Genomic DNA, 16946 nt, shown 5'->3' with positions numbered 1-16946 from the left:
TTGTATTTATTTAAAGTTTTTAATTTACATTCTCATTGCCAACATTTATGGATCATATTCATATAAGGGAGAACAGAGTTGAAGACTCCTAATTAATCTTACTCTCTGCCAAACCACTAATGCCTCACAAAAAGTAATCATTTTAACTCAGTCTGAGCTAAACTGTAAAGACCCAATAAGCTATTGCTATTTTTGAGAAATATATAATTATTGACCATAATAATCTTCCAACTTCTGGAACTTTGAGACTTCCTTCAATGTTAACCTTAGAATGAAGAAGTAAGAATTTTGAGTCTGTTTTGTTTTGATTTTCTAAAGGGCTGTAGCCAGACATTTGGTTCATTTAATGGAAAAAAAAAATTTAATTTTTTAAAAAACTTATTTTGTATTGGAGTATAACCAATTAACAATGTTGTGATAGTTTCAGGTGAAAAGCAAAGGGACTCAGCCATACATATACAAGTATTCTCCTCCAAACTCAAGAGAAAATTTTAGTACTGAATCAGTGTCACATATCTTGACGTTTTCCTGGTCCTTAAACTCTAATGTAACCTTTAACAAAATTACAGCTCTCCCTTGCATGGGGAACCATAAATTCACCAAGAACCATTTCAACAAAAGAGTTTTTGTTTTGTGAACAATGAGTTTGTTAACAGGAACTATCAAAATCTAGATCTTCAGTGATTTAAAGAACTAGAAAATATCAAATACCAAGTTTAGATATATGTGTAACATCCAGATATCAACACAGGTACTAACCTGAGGGTCTGATTTCTGAGGCTGAGTTCATATGAAGCAGAGTTCATAGCATAAACATTTGATATTTTCACTTACAATCCATCTTTTCCCTCAGTATGTAAAATTGTAGGAATTTTGACAAGTCATTAAGAACAGAGAACATTTTTTCCATTGTGTCCATAAATAATATTCAAGCATTTTATTGTTTTTTTATCTCAGATCTATTTTTTGTTGTTGTTAATCTCAACATAGGCACATGTACATTGCTGTACTAATGTTCTGTACTAATGAATCATGATACCTTGAGTAAAAATTCATTTTCTGTTTAAATCAATTTTTCAGTATTAATATTTAACAGATGAAGTAAAATTAGAAAAAAGTCTATTAGTTATAAAATTTAAAATATTGACAGAATGCTGAATCTCAGTAAGCCAAAAGACAAGATTAATAAATTTGAAGTAATCTTCACTTTGTACAGATCAAAAAACACTTCAAGGAAAATTGATTTGCCATGATTATTTATTCATTTTTATCTGATGATGCTTATAAGTTTTAGAGCTGTAAATACATATAATTTCTTTTCAAAACAGTTCATGTTCAAGAGATAAAGAAAATTATATGTTTCTCTTAGAAGGGAAGAATGCTAATCACAGTGAATTTATACCAAGACAACTTACTTAAGCCCTCCCCAGTTTGAAAGGGGTTTTGACATTTACAGTGATTTCTTTCCATTGTGGTGTTTTTGCATTTTATAACTTCCCAAATAACAAAGAAATAAATCAAAATATCTGAATTGATAATAATAAAAAGAAATATCTTAAATTAGAAACTTGAAACTTAAAAAAAATCACTGTAAATATTACACTGCTATTAAATTATGTAATTCTTGTTTTCCTGCAAATAGCATGTTACTAAAGTCTAGGTTGGGCTTCCCTGGTAGCTCAGCTGGTAAAGAATCTACCTGCAATGCAGGAGACCCCAATTCGATTCCTGGGTTGGGAAGATCTCCTGGAGAAGGGCATGGCAACCCACTCCAGTATTGTTGCCTGGAGAATCCCCATAGACAGAGGAGGCTGGTGGGCTACAGTCCATGGGGTTGCAAAGAGTCAGACACAAATGAGCAACTTTCACTTTCATGAATATGACATGCCTCTGTTTATAATGCTGTGGCTACACTCGCATATTTGCACTGTAATAAAAGCACATATATAAAACTAAAACTTCAGATTACCCAAATGACTTCCATGGAGGGGAACCTTTCAGAAATTCTGTATTTTTAGACTGGTCATGTCCTTTCCTTATTTATTTCTCCATTATTATCCAGTTTGCCTCCTGGTGACTTAAGACCATGAGCAAGCACATGAGGAAGTAAACAGACCACATCATCTTCAGGTGTCAGCTTTTCTGCCTAGGATCATGTTGATGACAGGCTAAAATCAGTGATGTCTCTTAGGTACATTTCAAAGCAATGTCATATTTTAGAGAATTTCTTTGAGAAAGTTGAGAAATATGTGTTCATTTTTCAGGAGGAAATCAGAAGATCACAACACATACCTCAATAACAATCAAATGCCCTCTTCCAGTTCTGGCTGTCATTATCTAATCAGATAGTCTGCTCACATGAGCATTTTGACACTTTCCTTACACATTTGGCCACTACTCAACCCTCCTGATGTCATCCTCTCTATTTCCCATTCTTGCACCTGCCCACCTAAAATTCTTTATAAATCCATATGAGAATTCAGCAACATAATGAATTTCCTTTTTTAAATCACACACATCTGTGGCAGAAAATAATATTTAGACAAGATAATGTCTACAAAATTAAATCATGATAATGTCACAATAATTTTCTTAGAATTTAAAAATCTACCCCTCCTTGAGCTATAAAGACTTAGAACTCTGTTTAGAACATCATCACCTCTTATTAAATGCCAGCGTTAGCATTGTCTTTATAATGGATTTGCTCCACAGGAGACTCAAGATGAATTGATGAATGTTCCTGTCAAAGAAGATAGCTGTCCTCTCTTCTGCATAAACCTCCAACCCATAATCCAAACAAGAACACAGACTCAGGGACTGCTTTAACTTAAATCACAAGGCTCCATGACAAAAGGAAATATAAATTGCTATGTATATAGTGAATGAATGACTTCTTCATGAAAAAGCACAAATATAATCCTTAAATAACACTGAATGCAGGTTCTTTCAACTTCTTTTATAAAGTTGGAGACTTATGTCTACAGAAAGAGTATCAGAGTCACAAAAATCCAGAATAGTGCAGATGTAAGTATTTGCTCATCTGTATATCTATACACACATACACACACACCACAACTTATTTATCCATTCATCTGTAGACAGACACTTAAGTCATTTCCATATTTGGCTGTTGTGAATAATTATGCTATGAATAAGGGAATGCAGACATCTCTTCAAGATAGTGATTCCATGTCTTTACATATGTACCCAGAAGTTGAATTGCTGGATAATATGGTACAGTTCAGTTCAGTTCAATCACAGTCATGTCCAACTCTGTGACCCCATGGACTGCAGCACACCAGGCTTCCCTGTCCATCACCAACTCCCAGAGATTATTCAAAGTCATGTCCATCAAATCGGTGATGCCCTCCAACCATCTCATCCTCTCTTGTCCCCTTCTCCTCCTGCCTTCACTCTTTCCCAGCATCAGGGTCTTTTCCAAAGATTCAGTTCTCACATAAGATGGCCAGAATATTGGAGTTTCAGCGTCAGCATCAGTTCATCCAATGAATATTCAGGACTGATTTCCTTTACGATGAACTGGTTGGATCTCCTTCCAGTCCAAGGGACTCTCAAGACTCTTCTCCAACACCACAGTTCAAAAGCATCAATTCTTCGATGCTCAGCTTTCTTTATAGTCCAACTCCCACATCCATACATGACTACTGGAAAAACCATACTTTTGACTAGATGGACCTTTGTTGGCAAAGTAATGTCTCTGCTTTTTAATATGCTGTCTAGGTTGGTCATAACTCTTCTTCCAAGGAGGAAGCGTCTTTTAATTTCATGGTTGCAGTCACCATCTGCAGTGATTTTGGAGCCCAAAAAAATAAAGTCTGTCACTGTTTCCATTGTTTCCCCATCTATTTGCCATGAAGTGATGGGACCAGATGCCATTATCTTAGTTTTCTGAATGTTGAGCTTTAAGCCAACTTTTTCACTCTCCTCTTTCACTTTCATGAAGAGGCTCTTTAGTTCTTCTTCACTTTCTGCCATAAGGATGGTGTCATCTGCATGTCTGTTGTTGATATTTCTCCCGGCAATCTTGCTTCCAGCTTGTGCTTTATCCAGCCCAGCATTTTGCATGATGTACTCTGCATATAAGTTAAATATGCAGGGTGACAATATACAGCCTTGGCGTACTCCTTTCCTGATTTGGAACCAGTCTGTTGTTCCATGTCCAGTTTTAACTGTTGCTTCCTGACCTGCATACAGATTTCTCAGGAGGCAGGTCAGGTGGTCTAGTATTCCCATCTCTTTCTCAAGAATCTTCATACTGTTTTCCATAGTGTCTGCACCAAAGTGTATTTCCATCAATAGTGCATCAATAGTTGGCTTCCCTGGTTGTTCAGACAGTAAAGAATCTGTCTGCACACAGGAGACCCAGGTTTGATCCCTGGATCGGGAAAATCCCCTGGAGAAGGGTATGGAAACCCACTCCAGTATTTTTCCCTGGAGAATTCCACAGAGAGAGGAGCCTGGTGGGCTATAGCCTATGAGGTCACAAAAAGTGAGACACAACTGAGTGACTAACACTTTCACTTTCATTCCTTTTTCTCCACATCTTTGCCAACACTTGTTATGCCTTGTCTTTTTTTAAATATATATATATATATATATATATATATATATATATATATATTTGGCTGTGCTGGGTCTTAGCTGCTGTACGCAGGATCTTTAGTTGCAGCATGTAGGATCCAGTTCTCTGACCAAGGATTGAACCTAGGCCCTCTGCACTGGGAGCATGGAGTCTTGGCCACTGGACTGCCAAGGAAGTCGGTATGCCTTGTCTTTTTGATGTTAGCCATTTTAACAGGTATGAGGTGATAACTGATTGCAATTTTGATTTGTATTTCCCTGATAATTAGTGATACTCAACATCTTTTTATGCATGTTGGCATGTGTATGTGTTCAGGCCTATTCAGGTCCTCTGCTCATTTTTTAATTGAAGTGTTTGTTTGCTATTGAGGTAATGTGTAGTTCATTTGGCTGGTAGAGAAGATACAATTATGGGAGAGGTGAGCAGGAGCCACATTCTCAGATGGTGTAACTCAGCATTGATAGATAAAAGCTTGGAGTGGGAATTTCTAGCAGTTACTTTGAGATCATAAATAAAGGCAGGAATGGAAGGTGTCCCATTACTGTACTGTGCCCCAGTACAGTTGAACACATTGCAACCCAAGTGTTTTATGCACAATATCTCCAAAGAGTCTTTGAAAAATAAGTTTAATAGTCCCTTGAGATGATATGTGCAGAAGACATTTGGCTCGCCATATACAAGTCCTACATTGTATATGTAGGACTTAGAGGTCCAGAGTCCACTACATTCACTGAGCATTTTAATTAGGTTATCTTGAATGTATGTTGGCAAATCTAATCAGGGACTCAGTTTTTGGTAACAGTAAAATGAATGAAAACAGTGGTGGTTTGCATGTCATGCAGGGAAAGAGTTAGTCCTTGACACAAGTTCTAGGATTTTTTTTTTTTTCAGCCACACCATGTGGCATATGGGATCAAACTTGTGCCCTCTATGTACACTGGAAGCATGGAGTCTTAACCACTGGACCACCAGGGAAGTTCCACAAATTCTTGGATCTTTGAGTTTCATCCAGTTGGGGTGACACCTCCACACCTAAATTATGTAATAGACTATTTGAGGGGAAATTTTTATTTGACTTTTTACTTGCCAAGTAAATTTTTACCTGATTTTATGTTTCATATCCTATAGCGATTTGTGTCCTCTGATACATCCTTGATTAATTTTTTAATTAAAAAAACAGATAAGGGTGATTGCATTTGTGATCAAAATAATCAGAGTAATAATGCTCATTCATAGGATTTAAGATATACCAAGCACTGTGCCAGGCGTTTTATATACATCACATGCATTCCAATAGACTTTTGACATAGTGTTTATTAGACCCACTGCACAGATGAAGAAACTGTGGTTCATAGAGCTTGGGATGTGCCTGAATTAACAGAATAGTTTGTGACTGTGCCAAGACTAAACCCGTGATCTGAACTGGTCTAGAGCCCACACTATTCCACTCCTCCCAGCCAGAGGTAAGCCTTCTGTCCTTTATATAATTCATTTCTCTTCTCATTATTCCCTAATGTCTCCCAGATGATAAAAAGAAGGACTCTGTCACCAGAGTACTTTATGCAGGCTTAGGAAGATGAACATGAGAATAAAGTATAATTTAATGGTGTATTGTTTTTGTCCCCATTATGTGTCCCTTGCTGCTGACCTATCAGAAAAAGTAGTTTGCCTCTTTCAAGTGAAAGAATATGAGTCAATATGCCACCTCTGTGCTTTCTCTTTCATTTAGCAGCAACCCCAGAGAATTTGTGTTGTGATGGTGGAACTGGAAGACTGAACAGCCTGGGTCCATGGATCACATGATAACCTTGTGGCCAGGACAACCCACATCAGATTTCATGTTCACAAAAAATAAATATCTCTGTGTTAAACCATTCAAAATTCAGGTTGTGTGTGTTATATCATGCAGCATTCACTCTACGTTATTAACACATTCTATCTTATTGGCTACTTTATTTCATTTATTTTTAAGATCTTAAGAAGAAAACTACTGGTGCATATATTTTTGTGGCAAAAGAGTTTTAACAATATACATAAATCAAAGTTCTCTGCTTTACACTGTTTCTCTAAAATTTATGCCCTCACTGAGAGTTAACCACAAGTCAGAGTCTAGTATGTATTATTTAAAAGATGACTCTAGGATTGCCAATATAGAAATGTACTATAAATATGTTTTTAATTTAATGGATAAAAATAATGTGTTGTTTTTCTATTTGCCTTTGCCACTTAATAAAATGAATGCAGGATCTTTCCATGACAACACATACACATAGCCTCACTTATGTAACTACCCAAGGCAAGTGTGTGTCATAATGAATTAGCCATTCTACTAATTAGAAACTAAGTTGTTTCCCATTTAATATGGTTTATAGAACTGAAATCAACATTTTGGAAATGCATTACAGGGTACATGTGCATGCTTCCTCAAAGGAAATATATCACAAAATGCAAATTGGGTTAAGATTGTATATTTTTATAAATATTGCCCAAATTTATTCCCCTAATTTTTCTTCTAGTTCTTAGTCTCACTAATTGATGTCTTTTACCCATCCTTTAAATTGTAGTCAAACTTAAGAGTGAGAAAATGTCTCACTATTATTTTATACTGCCTTTTTTTCTAATTAGGTTTAGCAGAAAATTATATTACAACCTCACTTATACTAAACTGAATTTATACAGTGATTTGCTGAATAACGGAATGTTTCTTGGTATGCTTTAAAATTCTGATATGTCAACGTGGTATTTCTCCTTACATTTGAGAAACAAGGATTCGATCAGACTGACCAAGTGTCAAGGAAGAGAGCCAGACAGGAAAATCTCAGCTAGTGAGGATCCAAAAGGACAGCGTTATCCAGAGTCCATGAGAAAAATCACATGCAAAGCAAGTCCAGGGACCCCAGGGTAAGATAGCTGTCAGGATTCTGAATCCAGAGTTCAGCATTATGTAGAGAAAGCCCTGGAAGTAGAGAAGATGGGGAATCTGAGGATGGGGGGCAAGAAGGGAGGGTCCAGAACAAATTACATGAATAAGTTTGAGAGATCTCTGATCACCACTGCCAGCTGAGCAGTAGGGACATCTCAGTGCGGAGAGTCCACTGGACAAAAGGAATAGAGACAGAATGACAGCCACCTCACCTTAGAATACTCCCTCCATACTGGGAGGCAAGTGTTAGTATTCCAGAGCTTGGGGCTGTTCATGTGTGTGCATGTACATTATTTATTGACTATAGGTACAATGTTGTACAGTAGATCCTAGATCTTATCTTGCTTAACTGAAATTTTGTTGATTAGTAACTCCTCATTTACTCTTCTCCCCAGCCCCTGGCAACCATCATTCTACTCTAATAAATTCTGTGAATTTGACTATTTTAAATGCCTCATGCAAATGGAATCATGCAACATTTCTGTAACTGGCTTATTTCATTTAGCATAATATCCATGATGCTCATCCGTATTGTTGCCTTTGACAGGATTTTCTTCCATTTTTAAGGCTGAATATTATTCTACTGTATGTATATACGATATACATTACTGACCCTTTAGAGTTGGGCCCCCACAAGGGTCCTCCTGCCTAATGTCCTTCAAGCCAATAGAAGGAGGTGGAATTCAGTTCAGAAGCAATGGAGAGCTGTATTCTTTAATTAAAAGGTGGAGAGGTGTCAGCTCCTGCTCTTGAGCATGCTCTCCCTAACAGGCCAGGCCATGGGCGGGGCTGCTTTAACGGGATCAGCGAGGAAAGTTCAGTGTTCTCACGTGGCGGAGTTCGCTAATGCTGGAGATCTCGCGAGATGGAGTTCTCGCAGGATCGCGGTGTTGCTCATGCTCCAAGTCCCAGCGCGGAGCACAGCGTCTCTGCGCAAAGCCGGCAGAACTGAGGGGTCGGATGCAGCCACCTTGCACTAGAGAACTCTGGTGTAAAGAGCCAAGTGCGGGCTGTGTGGGGTCTTCACATGGCACCCTATGAGCAAGAGAAAGAAGACAAAACACAGAGGGGAAAAAAACAAGGTTAGACTCCATTGTTTGTCTCAATTGCGTTTCCGGGAATTGTTAATCTTTGCTGGTGACACATCCCTCCTCTGGCCTTTGGTGGGCTCCTTATTGTCGAGGGGCGCTGAGGGGCGATGGTTTGCCGCCTTTAACTGCTTTCTACTGATTTCATAGCCCGGGGAGAGGAGCGGAGCTTCTCCCCAGCTGCCTTGAGTTATGTTTGATTTTCCTCAGGTCTTAGCCCTGTTTGCGTCTCTGAGCAACCACCCTCGGACGTTTTATAGATTCTAACCTTTTGGAGACAAAGGACACTACAGTTTAAGATACATGCGCAAATGTCAGCAAGAGAAGGATGATTATTAAGGGGCCCAGGAAAAAGGCGGAAACCAGCAAGGCTGGGAAGGGCCTCTTTGATCCTTCTCCTCATTTGTTCTGCCGCCGGGTGAGGCTAGCTGCCTTCTGTTTGCCAAGTTGCTGTTACCAGTGGCTCCTGCACACTTTTTTCAGTCTGGCCACTCACATTGAAGTAAAAGCAACTTGGCGTATTGGTCAGTGACAGACCCCTCCCTTGGCAGCTAACATCCTAAAATCTCTACTGCTGGGCGCAGCATATGAGATTACTTATCATTTGCTGTTTTTTGGAAAAGGAGTTTTATGTAGGAGAGAGTCTCCATGTGTGGTTTGTCCAGATTCCCTGGCTGACAAGTTGACATTGGAGGGCAACAGCCAGTAGATGGGCTTGTGCCCAGGCCATTTTATGCTGACATTTCCTCCTCTGTGTTTCAGTTATTAAACACCCTCTGGGCAACCTTAACCGGGCAAGAGGTAGAGGTATCTGCTTCTATTTCCAGTTTGTGAAGTTTATGCCTGATGTCAGGGACACTTTGAGACATGAAATATGACCTCAGGATTGTGTCCCCTTCCAAAGACTCCGGGTCAGCTGTTATGTAGATTTGGAGGCATTCCCTGAGGCTCTAGGAATGCCAAAGGATTTTCTGTTAGTTGTTGATTTCTTTTTATCTATTCCAGTTGACAGGTTTCTTTCCTGTTGCCTAGCTTCCCTTTAGGATCATGTTTTTAAAATGAGTCTATATCTTTCTTCCTCCCTCTTTTTCATTGGTGGTCCCAGTTGAGTTTATTATCTGGGGGCACTTAATTCCCAGGTCTGAAAATAACACAAACTACATTGTTTCTATTCCCTTTGTCTCTTCCTCTCTGACTTTTAAAAAGACCCTGGCCTTTTCATTCCCATTAGGAGTACATTGAGGAGGCTCTGGGTGTTAGCCAGGTGGGGTCATGGATCCGAAAGATTCCCCTAATTAGATTCAGGAACCCTTCTGGATCTTACCTCCACCCCTTACTATGACTTGTGTGGTTATACAGATCAGAAATGGTAAATGGGATGTGTATACCTGAATGAGTCCTTCTCCATAAGGGAACTGCCTCAAAGGAAGTACTTTTCCTTGTGGGTTGTTGGACCCTGGCTGGTAATTAGAAGACCCAGTGACAGGCCAACTTCTCATATCTCCTAGCCAGCGTTGGAGGCAGGCTGTATTACATAGGAAAATTAAATATTTTCATACATGAAAAACTTCCAGTTCTGCAGGATGCACCCTACTTGGATGTGCTTAGGTATGGTGGACGTTTGGTTCCACATACCTTAGGTGTTCTGTTTTGGATTTGTTACCAGTTACCAAGGGGGCAGCTGGAGTGATTTGTTGGCACAGAAGTGCCACGAGATTTGACCCAAATAAGATTTCGAATTCAGGAAATTTGGAACCAGCAACCAAACTATAAATGGATTCCTCAAGAGACCCAAGTAGGCATGAGATGTGATACAGTTGGGGGTTCTCTTTGAATTCATGGTGGCCTGTGCTTGAAATAGTCTGTTCTTCCTCAGTCAGAATGTCCCACAGGAGGATAGAGGGGACTGCTTCCAGGCCAGAGCAGCTTAGCCACGTTCGTTTCAGACCACCTTGGTCTTTTAGGGAGTGGCACAGCTGTCTGAGACAGGGCTCTTCTCTTTCTTCCTTTTGGCCAAAGAGAACGAGTTTTCAGACTTCTCACTCGGTGAGAAGGACCACTAAAAGCATGAAGGATTCCCATGGGACACTCACCAGATCACTGGAGCAGCTGGTATTTTGTGCAGATATTTTGAGGATAGCCTGTGGAACCTTAGGGGTCAATAAAGAATCACCTTGCCACACAAGCTAAGGGGAGGGGGAGGAGAGATTGGGCAGTGGGTGTTTCCTGTTCTTGCCAGCAGCTTACTGGGCTTCCCAATAATGGGGTTCCCGGTTTTGGCAGCAGCTCACAGGGCTCTCCAACCCACTTCAGAGAAACTAGCACTGACCAGAAGAGGTCAAGTCACTGGTCACCTTCCTTGGGAACCTTTCACGCTCTGGTGTCCCCAATGCCTTTTTCCTAAACTCAAATGGAGCATTTTCATTCCATTTTGTCATGTGGTCATTATTACCTGGTCCTTGTCCTGGTCTCACCTCTTGGCTCACGGGGCGCGCCACTTTCCTTTACCAAACCAAAAGTGACTATGGAGAATGCTACTGTTGACCCCTGGAGGTTGGCAAGGAGAGCAAAAAGCCTGGTTGCCACTGCCGTTTGTACTGGATTAAAGAGGGCAATACTACTGGTGAGACAGTGGGCAAAATGGCCACAATTCCCTTTAGTCCACAGATCCTCACTTGCCCTGGTTGTCTGGGACTGTGGGAAGGCCAGTCAGGGGCAGTGGACTGGCACATGAGTTTCCATCTCTGTTCCCCAGTAATGACAGTATGATCCCCTCAAGGGGTCACAGTCCAGATTACTCTGGGAGCTACGCTGTGTGCACACCACACCTGACTGTTGAGTTGTTGAGCAGAGTTGCTCTGAATTCTGCCACCATTTTACCCCATCAGAGTATAGTCAAAGGTCACAGTCAGTCATCCTCACTCAAACCTCCCAAAGCTTCTGCCATCCTCCTTCTGGAACTGGGGTAAGCCCAGAGCCTAGTGGATAGCTGCAGGCAAAAAGGCCATGGTCCATCACACCTGGGTCACCAAAATTTGTAACCCTTTCAAGTTAGGCTCCAATAAGGATCCTCCTGCCCTGTGTCACTTGCTCCAATAGAAGGAGACCAAGTTTGGTTCAGAAGCAAAAGAAGGCTTTATTCTTTGATTAAAGAATGGAGAGATGTGAGCTCTTGCTCCAAAGTGCATGCTCTCCCAAAAAGGGCTACTCTATAGCGTTCTCACCTGCGGAGGAAGGGCCGAGTCCTTGAGGGTCAGGCACAGCTATTTTCCTCAGGACATTTCAAACTGAAGTGCTGGGTGCTGCATCTCTGCACGTGGTATGCCATTGCCATCTTGAATTGAGGTGTCCTGTGAAGTACTTCTGCACACAGCATGCCAACTGGGATATCAGGCACAGAGGTTCTGGACTGGGAGCTGTAATGTGATAGATTAGGAGCAAGGCCTCTGCACAGGGCTTCCTGTAGGCAAGTGAAACTAGACTAAGCACAAAAGAAGTTAAACTTTATCTTATCACCTAGATTCCATCTTATTTTTCCAGGAACCTAGTGGGTTATTACTGGTGACGTAGTCTCTATTCATTCATCCATCTGTGGATGTTTCAGTTGTTGCTGGGTGTTGTCTTATTGCTTGCTAGAGATGAGTATTTCTTTCTCTGTGAACAGTGGCCCTTCTTCCTTGACCCTGGGTCTATGTAATAGTTGATATTGACAAGCAACAGGGAAGACAGGCCAGGAGTCCCACGGTAGTGAATGTGGGTGTGCAGCTTCAAGTATGTCTTGTTTTTCCACTTGGAAATTAGAGGGATACGTGGATGCTAAGTACCTCAGTAACTCAACAGATGTGAGGGTAAGTGTGGATGATGTGTTTTCTGAATCAATCCAGATGATGTCTTCAACTCAGACTTCTTTGCATGGTTTCTGAGCCCTTGGCACACTAGAGAGTGGGTGTTCTGTGGCTTTGATAGCTAGCCTCCAATGGCACTAGCTACTTCCTGGAGTAGGAAGTTGGCTCAAGGTATAACCGTTTGCAGGTTGGATGCTGAACCCGTGAAGATGGCACATGTTCTTAAATTGACTGGGATAATAAGGATGTGTGTAGTGCAATGTAAAAAGCATAATACATTGTCCTGTTGTACACACTCTCACCTCTAAAATGAAGAGCTTAGGGTCTGAGAATGAGATGAGATGTTCATTATGACATTCAGGGTGGTAGTTTCACATAGGAATTTTCAAGTGAGATGAGCAGCTTTGTTGCAGGAGAGGGAAATGTCACATCCTGGGACCCGCAGGAGTCCTTAGGACAGACTGCCAAGTGGCTTTGCACAGGAACGAATTCAAGAGGGAGCCAAAGAAAGGCAAAAAAGAGTTTACTTGATAAAATAGAGGGATACACATTTCATAGGCAGAATGCAGACCTTCTTAGAAGGTGAGAGCAACCCCAGGGCATGGGGGGTCATCTCAGAAAATGAGAGGGGCCCTGGGGCATGGGGTCACTGGTTTTTATGGGCTGAATAATTTTATATGCTAATGAGTGGAAGGAATATTCTTGCTATTTCAGGGAAGGACAAGGATTTCCCAGGAATTGGATCACTGCCCACTTTTTTTGCCTTTTATGGTTCATCTTGGAATTGACATGGCATAAGGAGGAGTGATCTTTTAGTATTATAATGAAGGTATAATGAGATAAAAGTCAATGACTGGACTCCTCTCAAAGCCACCTTTGTTGCAGCTGGTTCCAGGTTTTTGTTGCATCCCAATAGCTGTGTCCCTTCCTCATTTATCCAGCGTTTGTGTCCTGTCCCTTTCCCTCCTGTCTCATCTGTAGTACTTTGTGTTTCTTCAGTGGAGGCAGAGGTGAGTCTCTACATTTTGAATTAGGGAATTTGAGCTTTAGTACTTGAACTGACTGATGGATTCCTTCACTCAGAAAACACTGATTATATGCTGATTGTGAAACATAGACAATGGGATCAGCATGTGTAGAAAAAGGAAATTAACTACTTTCACAGTTTCACAAGAACTCTGGCAACTTCTGAAAAAAATGTGTTGCTAAAATTCCTACCTTCTTTTTCTTGAGTATTTGGGCATTTGTGCCTGCCCACTTACTTGTACACATCAGTTTAAAAGAGGACAAGCCTACCCCAGCAGGATTTTTTTTCCTTTCAATTAATTAGCTAGTTACTTTTCTCTGGTGTTCATTAAGAGACCAGGTATTTTAAACCTCAGACATTTATTTGCAGCACTGTTTAGGCTGCTATTTCTATTTTCAGGAAGTTATGGTAACCATACTAGACCCAACAGCAGTTCACTACTGCTGTTTGATAGTCCATAACCACTCCTAAAACCTTAGGGAAGCCACTTTGTCTCATCGTGTCTGCGACACAAAGATGTTGTGCTCATCTGATTTCAAACTGTTTTGTCAATTATAATAGCAATTTCTTGATATTTCTTTTTAATCTGTGTAAGGAGTTTGGAAGTGTTGGTAAGAATGACATTCTGCAACGTAGACACTACCATCTCATGGTATTGGTTCACAGGGGTAAATTGTGCCAAAGAATCTCTGCAATTTCAAATTAGTGATTTTCTTAAGTGAAATTTAATAACAAATGTAGTAACAAAATAATTCATGCTTGCCATTTTCATTCATTTCTAATTTTCTTCCTTTAAAGAATCTTACCTTACATTTATGTCTTCATAAAGAGCATTGTCTCTATATCTATATTCTTTAGGTCTAAACATTATTTCTAGTAAAAGGCTAAATAAATTAAAGTATTCATCTAGTCAAATACACTTTAATTTGATTTTTATATCATAATTAAAATTTGTGTTTAAATGTTAGCTAGCATAAATTCTTGTGCTTATGAAACTTATCTTGAAGTCAAAAGTCACTGCAATGTAATTACAGCTCTAAGCCTATTAGCATCCTCAGACCTTGAATGTGATTGCAGTTAGGGTATTAGTAAATAGTGCTGAAGAAATTTTCTTATAAGCTTTATATGTCTTCTTCTGACAAAAACAGAAAAATAAAATCAAGTACAAGGGAACACATTTTAATATTTCTTAGCAGAAAATGTGGAGGGAGATGCTTTTCTTCTCCAATCTGAGCCCTTTACCTTTTGAGACAAGAATTTTTTTTTTTTTCCAATTTATAACTGAATTCTTTGCAAGCATTGCTCACACCCTCTTGCAGCCTACACATTTTTTATTTTTCTCAAGGAGATTACAGTTACAACTTAAATTTCACCAGAACATTCTTCCAAAGGCCAGTATGAACAAGTTTTCAACATGAGAATAAAATTATGTTATCCTAATAAAAATACGAATAAGAATACACAGAACAGCCTGAGGTAATGAACATGAATCAGATCAAAATGGTAAAATATTTATAATACACAATAAGATTATATTTTCCCATAATATGCTGAGAAAAAAATCTGGCTGAAGATTTTATAAAAACTAGTAGTGGGAAAGTGTTAAATAAATGTAAGCAATTTAAAACTGTGTGCTAGAAAATATTTCTTAAGTCCTATATGGAACAAATAATTTGGAAAAAAACAAGTTCAATGTATAAGATATTGTGTCATCATGGATGACACTTGGAAGCATTGACATAGTTACTTAGAAATGTTACCAGTACACCAGACTCAGAAATTTCATTTGCAATTTCTTCTGCAAGTTGATAAATGTGTACTGCCATTTTAGTAGTTCCAACATATACAAAAACCTTTAGAAATTAGGTGGCCCTGGTCAGGATACATCCCTTTTTAAAATCCTCATTTGAAAAACAAATTCATCTAGTGTGTGAATGTCTAAAGAAAAGCTGAACACACTCAGATCACTAGATTCCCCTTTAAGTGTCAGTCCTTTCAAACATGAAATAGATCTCAGGAAACCTGGAGGGATTGGACCTCCAAAAGTACTAAACTGTCATTTCCTATGTCACCAGACTCCTTTAATTTTATGAATAACAATGGACCATGATTCATTGTTAGTGGTTATTGAATTTAAGTGTAAATGTTTCTTTTACTCTTATAAACCCTGTGTGTAGAAGAAGCATATTTGCTAAGTCATTCAATTTGAATAAAACTGTTTTGTATTAATGATTGTTGTTAGTTTGGGCATATGAAGGAAATATCTAAAACACAACTTGCATGCTTAAGTAACACATATTTTGTTCGCAAAGGTACCCATGCCTGTCTTATCACACTGTTGTGTAGAGTACAAAGAATGTCACCTTCTTTGGCAGATGTATTGATAGGCCAAAAAGTTCGTTCGGGTTTGCCTTAACATCTTACAAAAAATCCAAACAAACTTTTTGGCCAACCCAATATTAGTAACAATTCACACATGTAGGCAGAAAGCATGAGCATTGGGATTGGATTTAGATCACAAATGTCAGTGCCCCACTTTTATAAAATAAAAATATAAATTTAGAGGGTATACAAATTAATTAAATGTATAAAAATGAGTTAAAACATAGTATACCAAATATTGCACTATTTTTAAGTCACTTATGGTCAATAGTGCTGGCCTATAGAAACAGCAAACTGCAAGTTGAAGTAAATCAGAAGATGTTGCACTATGTATTGAAAGATTAGAATCACTAAAAGATAAATTAGTTGTATTCTAAGTAGAACACTGATCTGACACCCTCAAGGACTCTATAATAGCTAGTCAGAAGGCAGAAGAATACTATTATAGACTCCAGAAACAACTAAAGTGACAAAGACACTCTCCCTGCCTTATAGAATCATATAATGCAGTAAAATACAAATGGCAATTAGATAAACTGTTGTGCAGTGAAGAAAGAATGGCAAGAGATTTTCAAGGAAAAGCCCGTCTGAGGAGGCTGTGTTTGAGATGTGCCTGAAAGAATGCTAGGATATTGAATAGGTTGAGTCTGGAGCAAGGAAAGTTGTGAATTCTAACAGAAAGGAAAGGCTGTGTAATATAATGCATAAAGATGTAAAGATTGTGTAAGCTGTATAAAGCACTTTAAGGCATGATGTTGTTTAGGAAAGAAAAAGAGTACAATTTGAATCATGCATAAGATAAGAGGGGACAAGTCATGGGTGAAAAAACAAAAGTGTAGCAGGGCCTTATTATGGAGGGCTGGATATGAGAGGGAAGGACTTGGTGTGTGAACGAGAATAACAACAAGAGGAACAGTTCAGGCAGATCAAACGGAAGCCATTGGGGAAAGAAAGTACTTTCCAGAAAAGACACACTGTAACAAGGTAGACATGATAATTATATTAAAAACAAATTTGAGTAGGAATAAATTTGAGAAAAAAATCCAAAAGTATAGAGGAATAACAAACAGTAGGACCA

General features: G+C 39.2%; 1 long non-coding RNA gene across 1 annotated transcript in view; it reads left to right on the top strand.

Moving 5' to 3' along the window:
- The first annotated feature begins 8361 nt into the window (after window positions 1–8361).
- The window catches only part of LOC145535225 (uncharacterized), a 228630-nt gene continuing 220045 nt past the window's right edge, over window positions 8362–16946 (top strand). The window contains exon 1 of the long non-coding RNA XR_014075333.1: window positions 8362–8608. This is a non-coding gene — a long non-coding RNA (uncharacterized LOC145535225). The remainder of the gene's footprint in view (window positions 8609–16946) is intronic.

Source organism: Giraffa tippelskirchi, chromosome X, assembly GCF_054371585.1.
Source record: "Giraffa tippelskirchi isolate mGirTip1 chromosome X, T2T-mGirTip1v1.2.pri, whole genome shotgun sequence".
Classification (NCBI taxonomy): Eukaryota; Metazoa; Chordata; class Mammalia; order Artiodactyla; family Giraffidae; genus Giraffa; species Giraffa tippelskirchi.
Note: the sequence above shows the minus strand (reverse complement) of the source record. Positions and strands in the feature narration are given on the sequence as shown.